A 17,640-nucleotide genomic window follows, 5' to 3' on the forward strand; every position below is an offset into this window, starting at 1 on the left:
TGTTGTTGGTCGTGTGGTTTGGCCTTAGGCCAGTATCTATCCATCCATCCATCCACTTGGACACGTGTATGGGAAAACATGCATCTCCGCTCCTGTTTACCCCCCCCCCCCCACACCCCCTTCTCCCCTTGACTCACCTGTGTGTGTCGGGCCTCCTTTGGGACCTGCTTATTAGAGTATTACAAATGAGTGGGGGCTGGTTTAGGGGAGGGGTGTGAAGAGATATCATTATATATTTATTCACATGTTTCTGCCCCCTCCCTCCCCCTACATACAGTAGTGACTGATCAGGTTGAATATGATAGCATGCCTGTGAGGAATGAGGCCAATTTTCCGTGAGGTCATCTTACATGGAAGCTGTGCGGCTGTGGTTCACACAGGGTACTCTGTGCTACTGCACTACCCTCTGGGACTCGAGCTGGATCCAATGATATGCAGGGAACAAATAGAGCTGTTGTGTCGAATATGCTCTAGCGAACAAATATACACCGAAACAGTTACTTCATATTCTTAAAGACAAGCATTGTATCTTCAGCTATCTTTATGTACACAGTAATAGCTATCATGGTCCAGTGAAAATCTCCCCTTTAAAAGTGAATATTCTGTTCACTCATACCCAAATAACGTTGTTGAAAAAAAATCACCATTCTGTTGTTGGGGTACGCCCACACCATTCCAAAACAGAAAAGCTGCTTAAACATACTTAATTAATTACAATTTAAGTATGTTAAAAAGTATTTAACTCATATTGTAATTAATTCTAGGTAATATTTCATATAATTATGAAAACACTGGACAGTTACTTTAAAGCAACCAAAACCAAAGATTTGTCATTTAGGGCACACTGTATCAAAACATTTTGTAATAGAAAACAAAACCCAAGTTGAATAAGTCCGTCCATGTTTCAGTCAGTTTGGTGCCTAACGAATACCCACCCAGTTCAGTCAACAGCTGCAGGCTGGAATTAGAAATCAATTATTGAGCTTGGACAACCTCATTAAGACTGTGAATGGGATTTAACCATTTACTGTTTCTGCCTACTCATCTCACCACTCCTGGCTTACAGTTTATAATTACTGTTGATTTTTTTCTGTTCATGTTTGATGGGAGGTTGTATTTTGGTAGAAATTAAGATAGTTGAACAGAACAGAAGGGCCCACACACTGAATATGCTCCCAATGACCACCTGATAACGTCTCCATCTACAAGTATCTTCGTCAGCTTGCATCTAAGCACCTACATTTTTAAAAATGTGCTTATGACCACAAACGCGTCTAGAAATGAAGGTGGTCTCACTACTGGTGTCCCCCAAGGCCTGGTGCTAGGTCTTGTTTGGTTTCCCCATAGACCAAGTCACTTGTTATTTACAGTAGACCAGGCATGGGATTTAAGTGTTCTGTTTCTGCTCCTTGTCTCTTCTAAACACTCCTAGCTTGATGTTATCTTTGGAAGTGTTTTAATAGAACCTCAGGCATTGATTTAACTACCCAACCAGATGTGTTTATGTGTATGGTATAATTAGTCGTAAAAGAGGTTCCATGATTTTGTTGAGTGACTCAACACGGTGCTTGTTTGCGCTGAGTTTAGGCACTACCTAATTGATTCAAGTCATCATCAGTCTAAATTAGGAATTAATAATCAAAGGAGTGTAAGATAGGTAAATTAGTCATTAATAATCAAAGGACAACTGGAAATGAATAAACTGGCAGCAAATGAAGCAGTACTAATCAGCAAGCAGAGAGGTGAGAAAGGGAAAGAGAGGATAGGGAGGGAGGGGTGAAGGAGTGAAAGAGAGAGAGAGCTAGAGAGACAGAGAGGGAAAGACAGAAGAAGAGAGAGTGGTGGGACAATGAGGGAAGGGAAGGAAGATGGGATAGAAATTTATAATGAGAGAAACAGAGAAAGAAACAGGCTAGGACTACATTACCTATACAGTACATGATCTCACCTGTGTGTCCCAGGCCTCCTTAGGGACCTGCTTATTAGAGTATTACAAATTAATGGGGGCCGGTTTAGGGGAGATGTGTGAAGAGATGTCGGCATATATTTCTGTATATTTTTCTGCCCCCCTCCCCCTACATAGTGACTGATCAGGTTGAATTTGATAGCAGGCCTGTCGTTCCCCCCATGCTCCCTCCTCCGCCCCTCCCTTCCTCCCTCCCTCCCTCCTCTCCTCTCCACATTGTGTTTGTCTATCTGATCCTGTGGTCTTTTGTTGTTGTATGAAAGGCCTGATGCCACCCTCATTATTTTCTCCTTTATCTCTCTCCCCAGCGCTCTGATTAGAACAGACGCCCCTGACAGACGCCCTCACACACCCCCTATCTATTACACCCTCTGTGTGTGTGTGCCCGTGTGTGTGTGTGTGTGTGTGTGTGTGTGTGTGTGTGTGTGTGTGTGTGTGTGTGTGTGTGTGTGTGTGTGTGTGTGTGTGTGTGTGTGTGTGTGTGTGTGTGTGTGTGCGTGTGTGTGTGTGCGTGGGCTTTTGTGTGCACAGTAATGTATGTACAGTAAATGCTTTGACAGTATATCTAAGTATAACATACTACATAGAGACAATGTATCTAGTATAACATACTACAGAGACAGTATATCTAGTACTGTATAACATACTACAGAGAGACAGTATATCTAGTACTGCATAACATACTACAGAGAGACAGTATATCTAGTATAACATACTACAGAGAGACAGTATATCTAGTACTGCATAACATACTACAGAGAGACAGTATATCTAGTATAACATACTACAGAGAGACAGTATATCTGGTATAACATACTCCAGAGAGACAGTATATCTAGTACTGTATAACATACTACAGAGAGACAGTATATCTAGTATAACATACTACAGAGAGACAGCATATCTAGTATAACATGCTACAGAGAGACAGTATATCTAGTGTAACATACTACAGAGAGACGGTATATCTAGTATAACATACTACAGAGAGACGGTATATCTAGTGTAACATACTACATAGAGACAGTATATCTGGTATAACATACTACAGAGAGACAGTATATCTAGTATAACATACTACAGAGAGACAGTATATCTAGTATAACATACTACAGAGAGACAGTATATCTGTTATAACATACTCCAGAGAGAAGGTAGATCTACTGTAACATACTACATAGAGACAGTATATCTAGTACTGTATAACATAATACAGAGAGACAGTATATCTAGTACTGTATAACATACTCCAGAGAGACAGTATATCTGGTATAACATAATACAGAGAGACAGTATATCTAGTACTGTATAACATACTCCAGAGAGACAGTATATCTGGTATAACATAATACAGAGAGACAGTATATCTAGTACTGTATAACATACTACAGAGAGACAGTATATCTGGTATAACATACTACAGAGAGACAGTATATCTGGTATAACATACTCCAGAGAGAGAGTATATCTACTGTAACATACTACATAGAGACAGTATATCTAGTACTGTATAACATAATACAGAGAGACAGTATATCTAGTACTGTATAACATACTACAGAGAGACAGTATATCTGGTATAACATACTACAGAGAGACAGTATATCTAGTACTGTATAACATACTCAGAGAGACAGTATATCTGGTATAACATAATACAGAGAGACAGTATATCTAGTACTGTATAACATACTACAGAGAGACAGTATATCTGGTATAACATACTACAGAGAGACAGTATATCTAGTACTGTATAACATACTCAGAGAGACAGTATATCTGGTATAATATACTACAGAGAGACAGTATATCTAGTATAACATACTACATAGAGACAGTATATCTGTTATAACATACTACAGAGAGACAGTATATCTAGTATAACATACTACAGAGACAGTATATCTAGTATAACATACTACAGAGAGACAGTATATCTAGTATAACATACTACAGAGAGACAGTATATCTAGTATAACATACTACATAGAGACAGTATATCTAGTATAACATACTACATAGAGACAGTATATCTGTTATAAAATACTACAGAGAGACAGTATATCTAGTATAACATACTACAGAGAGACAGTATATCTAGTATAACATACTACATAGAGACAGTATATCTGTTATAAAATACTACAGAGAGACAGTATATCTAGTATAACATACTACAGAGAGACAGCATATCTAGTATAACATGCTACAGAGAGACAATATATCTAGTGTAACATACTACAGAGAGACGGTATATCTAGTATAACATACTACAGAGAGACGGTATATCTAGTGTAACATACTACATAGAGACAGTATATCTGGTATAACATACTACAGAGAGATGTATATCTAGTATAACATACTACAGAGAGACAGTATATCTAGTACTGTATAACATAATACAGAGAGACAGTATATCTAGTACTATAACATACTACAGAGAGACAGTATATCTGGTATAACATACTACAGAGAGACAGTATATCTAGTACTGTATAACATACTCAGAGAGACAGTATATCTGGTATAACATAATACAGAGAGACAGTATATCTAGTACTGTATAACATACTCCAGAGAGACAGTATATCTGGTATAACATAATACAGAGAGACAGTATATCTAGTACTGTATAACATACTACAGAGAGACAGTATATCTGGTATAACATACTACAGAGAGACAGTATATCTAGTACTGTATAACATACTCCAGAGAGACAGTATATCTGGTATAATATACTACAGAGAGACAGTATATCTAGTATAACATACTACATAGAGACAGTATATCTGTTATAACATACTACAGAGAGACAGTATATCTAGTATAACATACTACAGAGAGACAGTAATCTAGTATAACATACTACAGAGAGACAGTATATCTAGTATAACATACTACAGAGAGACAGTATATCTAGTATAACATACTACAGAGAGACAGTATATCTAGTATAACATACTACATAGAGACAGTATATCTGTTATAACATACTACAGAGAGACAGTATATCTAGTATAACATACTACAGAGAGACAGTATATCTAGTATAACATACTACATAGAGACAGTATATCTGTTATAACATACTACAGAGAGACAGTATATCTAGTACTGTATAACATACTACAGAGAGACAGCATATCTAGTATAACATGCTACAGAGAGACAGTATATCTAGTGTAACATACTACAGAGAGACGGTATATCTAGTATAACATACTACAGAGAGACGGTATATCTAGTGTAACATACTACATAGAGACAGTATATCTGGTATAACATACTACAGAGAGACAGTATATCTAGTATAACATACTACAGAGTAGACAGAGAGACAGTATATCTAGTACTGTATAACATACTACAGAGAGACAGTATATCTGTATAACATACTACAGAGAGACAGTATATCTAGTACTGACATACTCAGTATATCTGGTATAACATACTACAGAGAGACAGTATATCTAGTACTATAACATACTACAGAGAGACAGTATATCTGGTATAACATACTACAGAGAGACAGTATATCAGTACTGTATAACATACTCCAGAGAGACAGTATATCTGGTATAATATACTACAGAGAGACAGTATATCTAGTATAACATACTACAGAGAGACAGTATATCTGGTATAACATACTACAGACAGTATATCTGTTATAACATACTCCAGAGAGACGGTATATCTACTGTAACATACTACATAGAGACAGTATATCTAGTACTGTATAACATAATACAGAGAGACAGTATATCTAGTACTGTATAACATACTACAGAGAGACAGTATATCTGGTATAACATACTACAGAGAGACAGTATATCTAGTACTGTATAACATACTCCAGAAAGACAGTATATCTGGTATAACATAATACAGAGAGACAGTATATCTAGTACTGTATAACATACTACAGAGAGACAGTATATCTGGTATAACATACTACAGAGAGACAGTATATCTAGTACTGTATAACATACTCAGAGAGACAGTATATCTGGTATAATATACTACAGAGAGACAGTATATCTAGTATAACATACTACAGAGAGACAGTATATCTAGTATAACATACTACAGAGAGACAGTATATCTAGTAGTATAACATACTACAGAGAGACAGTATATCTAGTATAACATACTACATAGAGACAGTATATCTGTTATAACATACTACAGAGAGACAGTATATCTAGTATAACATACTACAGAGAGACAGTATATCTAGTATATAACATACTACAGAGAGACAGTATATCTGGTATAACATACTCCAGAGAGACGGTATATCCACTGTAACATACTACATAGAGACAGTATATCTAGTACTGTATAACATAATACAGAGAGACAGTATATCTAGTACTGTATAACATACTACAGAGAGACAGTATATCTGGTATAACATACTACAGAGAGACAGTATATCTAGTACTGTATAACATACTCCAGAGAGACAGTATATCTGGTATAACATAATACAGAGAGACAGTATATCTCGTACTGTATAGCATACTACAGAGAGACAGTATATCTGGTATAACATACTACAGAGAGACAGTATATCTAGTAATGTATAACATACTCCAGAGAGACAGTATATCTGGTATAACATACTACATAGAGACAGTATATCTGTTATAACATACTACAGAGAGACAGTATATCTAGTATAACATACTACAGAGAGACAGTATATCTAGTACTGTATAACATACTACAGAGAGACAGTATATCTAGTATAACATACTACAGAGAGACAGTATATCTAGTATAACATACTACAGAGAGACAGTATATCTAGTATAACATACTACAGAGAGACAGTATATCTAGTATAACATACTACAGAGAGACAGTATATCTAGTATAACATACTACAGAGAGACAGTATATCTAGTATAACATACTACAGAGAGACAGTATATCTAGTATATAACATACTACAGAGAGACAGTATATCTAGTATAACATACTACATAGAGACAGTATATCTGTTATAACATACTACAGAGAGACAGTATATCTAGTATAACATACTACAGAGAGACAGTATATCTAGTACTGTATAACATACTACAGAGAGACAGTATATCTAGTATAACATACTACAGAGAGACAGCATATCTAGTATAACATGCTACACAGAGACAGTATATCTAGTGTAACATACTACAGAGAGACGGTATATCTAGTATAACATACTACAGAGAGACGGTATATCTAGTGTAACATACTACATAGAGACAGTATATCTGGTATAACATACTACAGAGAGACGGTATATCTAGTACTGTATAACATACTACAGAGAGACAGTATATCTGTTATAACATACTCCAGAGAGACGGTATATCTACTGTAACATACTACATAGAGACAGTATATCTAGTACTGTATAACATAATACAGAGAGACAGTATATCTAGTACTGTATAACATACTCCAGAGAGACAGTATATCTGGTATAACATAATACAGAGAGACAGTATATCTAGTACTGTATAACATACTCCAGAGAGACAGTATATCTGGTACAACATAATACAGAGATACAGTATATCTAGTAATGTATAACATACTACAGAGACAGTATATCTGGTATAACATACTAGAGAGACAGTATATCTAGTACTGTATAACATACTCCAGAGAGACAGTATATCTGGTATAATATACTACAGAGAGACAGTATATCTAGTATAACATACTACATAGAGACAGTATATCTGTTATAACATACTACAGAGAGACAGTATATCTGGTATAACATACTACAGAGAGACAGTATATCTAGTATAACATACTACAGAGAGACAGTATATCTAGTATAACATACTACAGAGAGACATTATATCTAGTATAACATACTACAGAGAGACAGTATATCTAGTATAACATACTACATAGAGACAGTATATCTAGTATAACATACTACATAGAGACAGTATATCTGTTATAACATACTACAGAGAGACAGTATATCTGTTATAACATAACAGAGAGACAGTATATCTAGTATAACATACTACAGAGAGACAGTATATCTAGTATAACATACTACATAGAGACAGTATATCTGTTATAACATACTACAGAGAGACAGTATATCTAGTATAACATACTACAGAGAGACAGTATATCTAGTACTTTATAACATACTACAGAGAGACAGTATATCTAGTATAACATACTACAGAGAGACAGCATATCTAGTATAACATGCTACAGAGAGACAGTATATCTAGTGTAACATACTACAGAGAGACGGTATATCTAGTATAACATACTACAGAGAGACGGTATATCTAGTGTAACATACTACATAGAGACAGTATATCTGGTATAACATACTACAGAGAGACGGTATATCTAGTATAACATACTACAGAGAGACGGTATATCTAGTGTAACATACTACATAGAGACAGTATATCTGGTATAACATACTACAGAGAGACGGTATATCTAGTACTGTATAACATACTACAGAGAGACAGTATATCTGTTATAACATACTCCAGAGAGACGGTATATCTACTGTAACATACTACATAGAGACAGTATATCTAGTACTGTATAACATAATACAGAGAGACAGTATATCTAGTACTGTATAACATACTACAGAGAGACAGTATATCTGGTATAACATACTACAGAGAGACAGTATATCAAGTACTGTATAACATACTCCAGAGAGACAGTATATCTGGTATAACATAATACAGAGAGACAGTATATCTAGTACTGTATAACATACTACAGAGAGACAGTATATCTGGTATAACATACTACAGAGAGACAGTATATCTAGTAATGTATAACATACTCCAGAGAGACAGTATATCTGGTATAATATACTACAGAGAGACAGTATATCTAGTATAACATACTACATAGAGACAGTATATCTGTTATAACATACTACAGAGAGACAGTATATCTGGTATAACATACTACAGAGAGACAGTATATCTAGTATAACATACTACAGAGAGACAGTATATCTAGTATAACATACTACAGAGAGACAGTATATCTAGTATAACATACTACAGAGAGACGGTATATCTAGTATAACATACTACAGAGAGACAGTATATCTAGTATAACATACTACATAGAGACAGTATATCTGTTATAACATACTACAGAGAGACAGTATATCTGGTATAACATACTACAGAGAGACAGTATATCTAGTATAACATACTACATAGAGACAGTATATCTAGTATAACATACTACATAGAGACAGTATATCTGTTATAAAATACTACAGAGAGACAGTATATCTAGTATAACATACTACAGAGAGACAGCATATCTAGTATAACATACTACATAGAGACAGTATATCTGTTATAACATACTACAGAAAGACAGTATATCTAGTATAACATACTACATAGAGACAGTATATCTGGTATAACATACTACAGAGAGACGGTATATCTAGTATAACATACTACAGAGAGACAGCATATCTAGTATAACATGCTACAGAGAGACAGTATATCTAGTGTAACATACTACAGAGAGACGGTATATCTAGTATAACATGCTACAGAGAGACGGTATATCTAGTGTAACATACTACATAGAGACAGTATATCTGGTATAACATACTACAGAGAGACGGTATATCTAGTATAACATACTACAGAGAGACGGTGTATCTAGTGTAACATACTACATAGAGACAGTATATCTGTTATAACATACTCCAGAGAGACGGTATATCTACTGTAACATACTACATAGAGACAGTATATCTAGTACTTTATAACATACTACAGAGAGACAGTATATCTAGTATAACATACTACAGAGAGACAGCATATCTAGTATAACATGCTACAGAGAGACAGTATATCTAGTGTAACATACTACAGAGAGACGGTATATCTAGTATAACATACTACAGAGAGACGGTATATCTAGTGTAACATACTACATAGAGACAGTATATCTGTTATAACATACTCCAGAGAGACGGTATATCTACTGTAACATACTACATAGAGACAGTATATCTAGTACTGTATAACATACTACAGAGAGACAGTATATCTGGTATAACATACTACAGAGAGACAGTATATCTAGTACTGTATAACATACTCCAGAGAGACAGTATATCTGGTATAACATAATACAGAGAGACAGTATATCTCGTACTGTATAGCATACTACAGAGAGACAGTATATCTGGTATAACATACTACAGAGAGACAGTATATCTAGTAATGTATAACATACTCCAGAGAGACAGTATATCTGGTATAATATACTACAGAGAGACAGTATATCTAGTATAACATACTACAGAGAGACAGTATATCTAGTATAACATACTACAGAGAGACAGTATATCTAGTATAACATACTACAGAGAGACAGTATATCTAGTATAACATACTACAGAGAGACGGTATATCTAGTGTAACATACTACATAGAGACAGTATATCTGGTATAACATACTACAGAGAGACAGTATATCTAGTATAACATACTACAGAGAGACAGTATATCTAGTATAACATACTACATAGAGACAGTATATCTGTTATAACATAATACAGAGAGACAGTATATCTAGTACTGTATAACATACTACAGAGAGACAGTATATCTGGTATAATATACTACAGAGAGACAGTATATCTAGTATGACATACTACAGAGAGACAGTATATCTAGTATAACATACTACAGAGAGACAGTATATGTAGTATAACATACTACAGAGAGACAGTATATCTAGTATAACATACTACATAGAGACAGTATATCTGTTATAACATACTACAGAGAGACAGTATATCTAGTATAACATACTACAGAGAGACAGTATATCTAGTACTGTATAACATACTACAGAGAGACGGTATATCTAGTATAACATACTACAGAGAGACGGTATATCTAGTGTAACATACTACATAGAGACAGTATATCTAGTACTGTATAACATAATACAGAGAGACAGTATATCTAGTACTGTATAACATACTACAGAGAGACAGTATATCTGGTATAACATACTACAGAGAGACAGTATATCTAGTACTGTATAACATACTCCAGAGAGACAGTATATCTGGTATAACATAATACAGAGAGACAGTATATCTAGTACTGTATAACATACTACAGAGAGACAGTATATCTGGTATAACATACTACAGAGAGACAGTATATCTAGTAATGTATAACATACTCCAGAGAGACAGTATATCTGGTATAATATACTACAGAGAGACAGTATATCTAGTATAACATACTACAGAGAGACAGTATATCTAGTATAACATACTACAGAGAGACAGTATATCTAGTATAACATACTACAGAGAGACAGTATATCTAGTATAACATACTACAGAGAGACAGTATATCTAGTATAACATACTACAGAGAGACAGTATATCTAGTATAACACACTACAGAGAGACAGCATATCTAGTATAACATACTACAGAGAGACAGTATATCTAGTATAACATACTACAGAGAGACAGTATATCTAGTATAACATACTACATAGAGACAGTATATCTGTTATAACATACTACAGAGAGACAGTATATCTAGTATAACATACTACAGAGAGACAGTATATCTAGTACTGTATAACATACTACAGAGAGACAGTATATCTAGTATAACATACTACATAGAGACAGTATATCTGTTATAACATACTACAGAGAGACAGTATATCTAGTATAACATACTACAGAGAGACAGTATATCTAGTACTGTATAACATACTACAGAGAGACAGTATATCTAGTATAACATACTACAGAGAGACAGCATATCTAGTATAACATGCTACACAGAGACAGTATATCTAGTGTAAAATACTACAGAGAGACGGTATATCTAGTATAACATACTACAGAGAGACGGTATATCTAGTGTAACATACTACATAGAGACAGTATATCTGGTATAACATACTACAGAGAGACGGTATATCTAGTACTGTATAACATACTACAGAGAGACAGTATATCTGTTATAACATACTCCAGAGAGACGGTATATCTACTGTAACATACTACATAGAGACAGTATATCTAGTACTGTATAACATAATACAGAGAGACATTATATCTATTACTGTATAACATACTACAGAGAGACAGTATATCTGGTATAACATACTACAGAGAGACAGTATATCTAGTACTGTATAACATACTCCAGAGAGACAGTATATCTGGTATAACATAATACAGAGATACAGTATATCTAGTAATGTATAACATACTACAGAGAGACAGTATATCTGGTATAACATACTAGAGAGAGACAGTATATCTAGTACTGTATAACATACTCCAGAGAGACAGTATATCTGGTATAATATACTACAGAGAGACAGTATATCTAGTATAACATACTACATAGAGACAGTATATCTGTTATAACATACTACAGAGAGACAGTATATCTGGTATAACATACTACAGAGAGACAGTATATCTAGTATAACATACTACAGAGAGACAGTATATCTAGTATAACATACTACAGAGAGACATTATATCTAGTATAACATACTACAGAGAGACAGTATATCTAGTATAACATACTACATAGAGACAGTATATCTAATATAACATACTACATAGAGACAGTATATCTGTTATAACATACTACAGAGAGACAGTATATCTAGTATAACATACTACAGAGAGACAGTATATCTAGTATAACATACTACATAGAGACAGTATATCTGTTATAACATACTACAGAGAGACAGTATATCTAGTATAACATACTACAGAGAGACAGTATATCTAGTACTTTATAACATACTACAGAGAGACAGTATATCTAGTATAACATACTACAGAGAGACAGCATATCTAGTATAACATGCTACAGAGAGACAGTATATCTAGTGTAACATACTACAGAGAGACGGTATATCTAGTATAACATACTACAGAGAGACGGTATATCTAGTGTAACATACTACATAGAGACAGTATATCTGGTATAACATACTGCAGAGAGACGGTATATCTAGTATAACATACTACAGAGAGACGGTATATCTAGTGTAACATACTACATAGAGACAGTATATCTGGTATAACATACTACAGAGAGACGGTATATCTAGTACTGTATAACATACTACAGAGAGACAGTATATCTGTTATAACATACTCCAGAGAGACGGTATATCTACTGTAACATACTACATAGAGACAGTATATCTAGTACTGTATAACATAATACAGAGAGACATTATATCTAGTACTGTATAACATACTACAGAGAGACAGTATATCTGGTATAACATACTACAGAGAGACAGTATATCAAGTACTGTATAACATACTCCAGAGAGACAGTATATCTGGTATAACATAATACAGAGAGACAGTATATCTAGTACTGTATAACATACTACAGAGAGACAGTATATCTGGTATAACATACTACAGAGAGACAGTATATCTAGTAATGTATAACATACTCCAGAGAGACAGTATATCTGGTATAATATACTACAGAGAGACAGTATATCTAGTATAACATACTACATAGAGACAGTATATCTGTTATAACATACTACAGAGAGACAGTATATCTGGTATAACATACTACAGAGAGACAGTATATCTAGTATAACATACTACAGAGAGACAGTATATCTAGTATAACATACTACAGAGAGACAGTATATCTAGTATAACATACTACAGAGAGACAGTATATCTAGTATAACATACTACAGAGAGACAGTATATCTAGTATAACATACTACATAGAGACAGTATATCTGTTATAACATACTACAGAGAGACAGTATATCTAGTATAACATACTACAGAGAGACAGTATATCTAGTATAACATACTACATAGAGACAGTATATCTAGTATAACATACTACATAGAGACAGTATATCTGTTATAAAATACTACAGAGAGACAGTATATCTAGTATAACATACTACAGAGAGACAGCATATCTAGTATAACATACTACATAGAGACAGTATATCTGTTATAACATACTACAGAGAGACAGTATATCTAGTATAACATACTACATAGAGACAGTATATCTGGTATAACATACTACAGAGAGACGGTATATCTAGTATAACATACTACAGAGAGACAGCATATCTAGTATAACATGCTACAGAGAGACAGTATATCTAGTGTAACATACTACAGAGAGACGGTATATCTAGTATAACATACTACAGAGAGACGGTATATCTAGTGTAACATACTACATAGAGACAGTATATCTGGTATAACATACTACAGAGAGACAGTATATCTAGTATAACATACTACAGAGAGACAGTATATCTAGTATAACATACTACATAGAGACAGTATATCTGTTATAACATACTCCAGAGAGACGGTATATCTACTGTAACATACTACATAGAGACAGTATATCTAGTACTTTATAACATACTACAGAGAGACAGTATATCTAGTATAACATACTACAGAGAGACAGCATATCTAGTATAACATGCTACAGAGAGACAGTATATCTAGTGTAACATACTACAGAGAGACGGTATATCTAGTATAACATACTACAGAGAGACGGTATATCTAGTGTAACATACTACATAGAGACAGTATATCTGTTATAACATACTCCAGAGAGACGGTATATCTACTGTAACATACTACATAGAGACAGTATATCTAGTACTGTATAACATACTACAGAGAGACAGTATATCTGGTATAACATACTACAGAGAGACAGTATATCTAGTACTGTATAACATACTCCAGAGAGACAGTATATCTGGTATAACATAATACAGAGAGACAGTATATCTAGTACTGTATAACATACTACAGAGAGACAGTATATCTGGTATAACATACTACAGAGAGACAGTATATCTAGTACTGTATAACATACTCCAGAGAGACAGTATATCTGGTATAATATACTACAGAGAGACAGTATATCTAGTATAACATACTACAGAGAGACAGTATATCTAGTATAACATACTACAGAGAGACAGTATATCTAGTATAACATACTACAGAGAGACAGTATATCTAGTATAACATACTACAGAGAGACAGTATATCTAGTATAACATACTACAGAGAGACGGTATATCTAGTGTAACATACTACATAGAGACAGTATATCTGGTATAACATACTACAGAGAGACGGTATATCTAGTATAACATACTACAGAGAGACGGTATATCTAGTGTAACATACTACATAGAGACAGTATATCTGGTATAACATACTACAGAGAGACGGTATATCTAGTACTGTATAACATACTACAGAGAGACAGTATATCTGTTATAACATACTCCAGAGAGACGGTATATCTACTGTAACATACTACATAGAGACAGTATATCTAGTACTGTATAACATAATACAGAGAGACAGTATATCTAGTACTGTATAACATACTACAGAGAGACAGTATATCTGGTATAACATACTACAGAGAGACAGTATATCAAGTACTGTATAACATACTCCAGAGAGACAGTATATCTGGTATAACATAATACAGAGAGACAGTATATCTAGTACTGTATAACATACTACAGAGAGACAGTATATCTGGTATAACATACTACAGAGAGACAGTATATCTAGTAATGTATAACATACTCCAGAGAGACAGTATATCTGGTATAATATACTACAGAGAGACAGTATATCTAGTATAACATACTACATAGAGACAGTATATCTGTTATAACATACTACAGAGAGACAGTATATCTGGTATAACATACTACAGAGAGACAGTATATCTAGTATAACATACTACAGAGAGACAGTATATCTAGTATAACATACTACAGAGAGACAGTATATCTAGTATAACATACTACAGAGAGACGGTATATCTAGTATAACATACTACAGAGAGACAGTATATCTAGTATAACATACTACATAGAGACAGTATATCTGTTATAACATACTACAGAGAGACAGTATATCTGGTATAACATACTACAGAGAGACAGTATATCTAGTATAACATACTACATAGAGACAGTATATCTAGTATAACATACTACATAGAGACAGTATATCTGTTATAACATACTACAGAGAGACAGTATATCTAGTATAACATACTACAGAGAGACAGTATATCTAGTATAACATACTACATAGAGACAGTATATCTGTTATAACATACTACAGAGAGACAGTATATCTAGTATAACATACTACATAGAGACAGTATATCTGGTATAACATACTACAGAGAGACGGTATATCTAGTATAACATACTACAGAGAGACAGCATATCTAGTATAACATGCTACAGAGAGACAGTATATCTAGTGTAACATACTACAGAGAGACGGTATATCTAGTATAACATACTACAGAGAGACGGTATATCTAGTGTAACATACTACATAGAGACAGTATATCTGGTATAACATACTACAGAGAGACAGTATATCTAGTATAACATACTACAGAGAGACAGTATATCTAGTATAACATACTACATAGAGACAGTATATCTGTTATAACATACTCCAGAGAGACGGTATATCTACTGTAACATACTACATAGAGACAGTATATCTAGTACTTTATAACATACTACAGAGAGACAGTATATCTAGTATAACATACTACAGAGAGACAGCATATCTAGTATAACATGCTACAGAGAGACAGTATATCTAGTGTAACATACTACAGAGAGACGGTATATCTAGTATAACATACTACAGAGAGACGGTATATCTAGTGTAACATACTACATAGAGACAGTATATCTGTTATAACATACTCCAGAGAGACGGTATATCTACTGTAACATACTACATAGAGACAGTATATCTAGTACTGTATAACATACTACAGAGAGACAGTATATCTGGTATAACATACTACAGAGAGACAGTATATCTAGTACTGTATAACATACTCCAGAGAGACAGTATATCTGGTATAACATAATACAGAGAGACAGTATATCTAGTACTGTATAACATACTACAGAGAGACAGTATATCTGGTATAACATACTACAGAGAGACAGTATATCTAGTACTGTATAACATACTCCAGAGAGACAGTATATCTGGTATAATATACTACAGAGAGACAGTATATCTAGTATAACATACTACAGAGAGACAGTATATCTAGTATAACATACTACAGAGAGACAGTATATCTAGTATAACATACTACAGAGAGACAGTATATCTAGTATAACATACTACAGAGAGACAGTATATCTAGTATAACATACTACATAGAGACAGTATATCTGTTATAACATACTACAGAGAGACAGTATATCTAGTATAACATACTACAGAGAGACAGTATATCTAGTATAACATACTACATAGAGACAGTATATCTGTTATAACATACTACAGAGAGACAGTATATCTAGTACTGTATAACATACTCCAGAGAGACAGTATATCTGGTATAATATACTACAGAGAGACAGTATATCTAGTATGACATACTACAGAGAGACAGTATATCTAGTATAACATACTACAGAGAGACAGTATATGTAGTATAACATACTACAGAGAGACAGTATATCTAGTATAACATACTACATAGAGACAGTATATCTGTTATAAC

This window comes from Oncorhynchus masou, chromosome 10, assembly GCF_036934945.1.
Source record: "Oncorhynchus masou masou isolate Uvic2021 chromosome 10, UVic_Omas_1.1, whole genome shotgun sequence".
Lineage (NCBI taxonomy): Eukaryota > Metazoa > Chordata > Actinopteri > Salmoniformes > Salmonidae > Oncorhynchus > Oncorhynchus masou.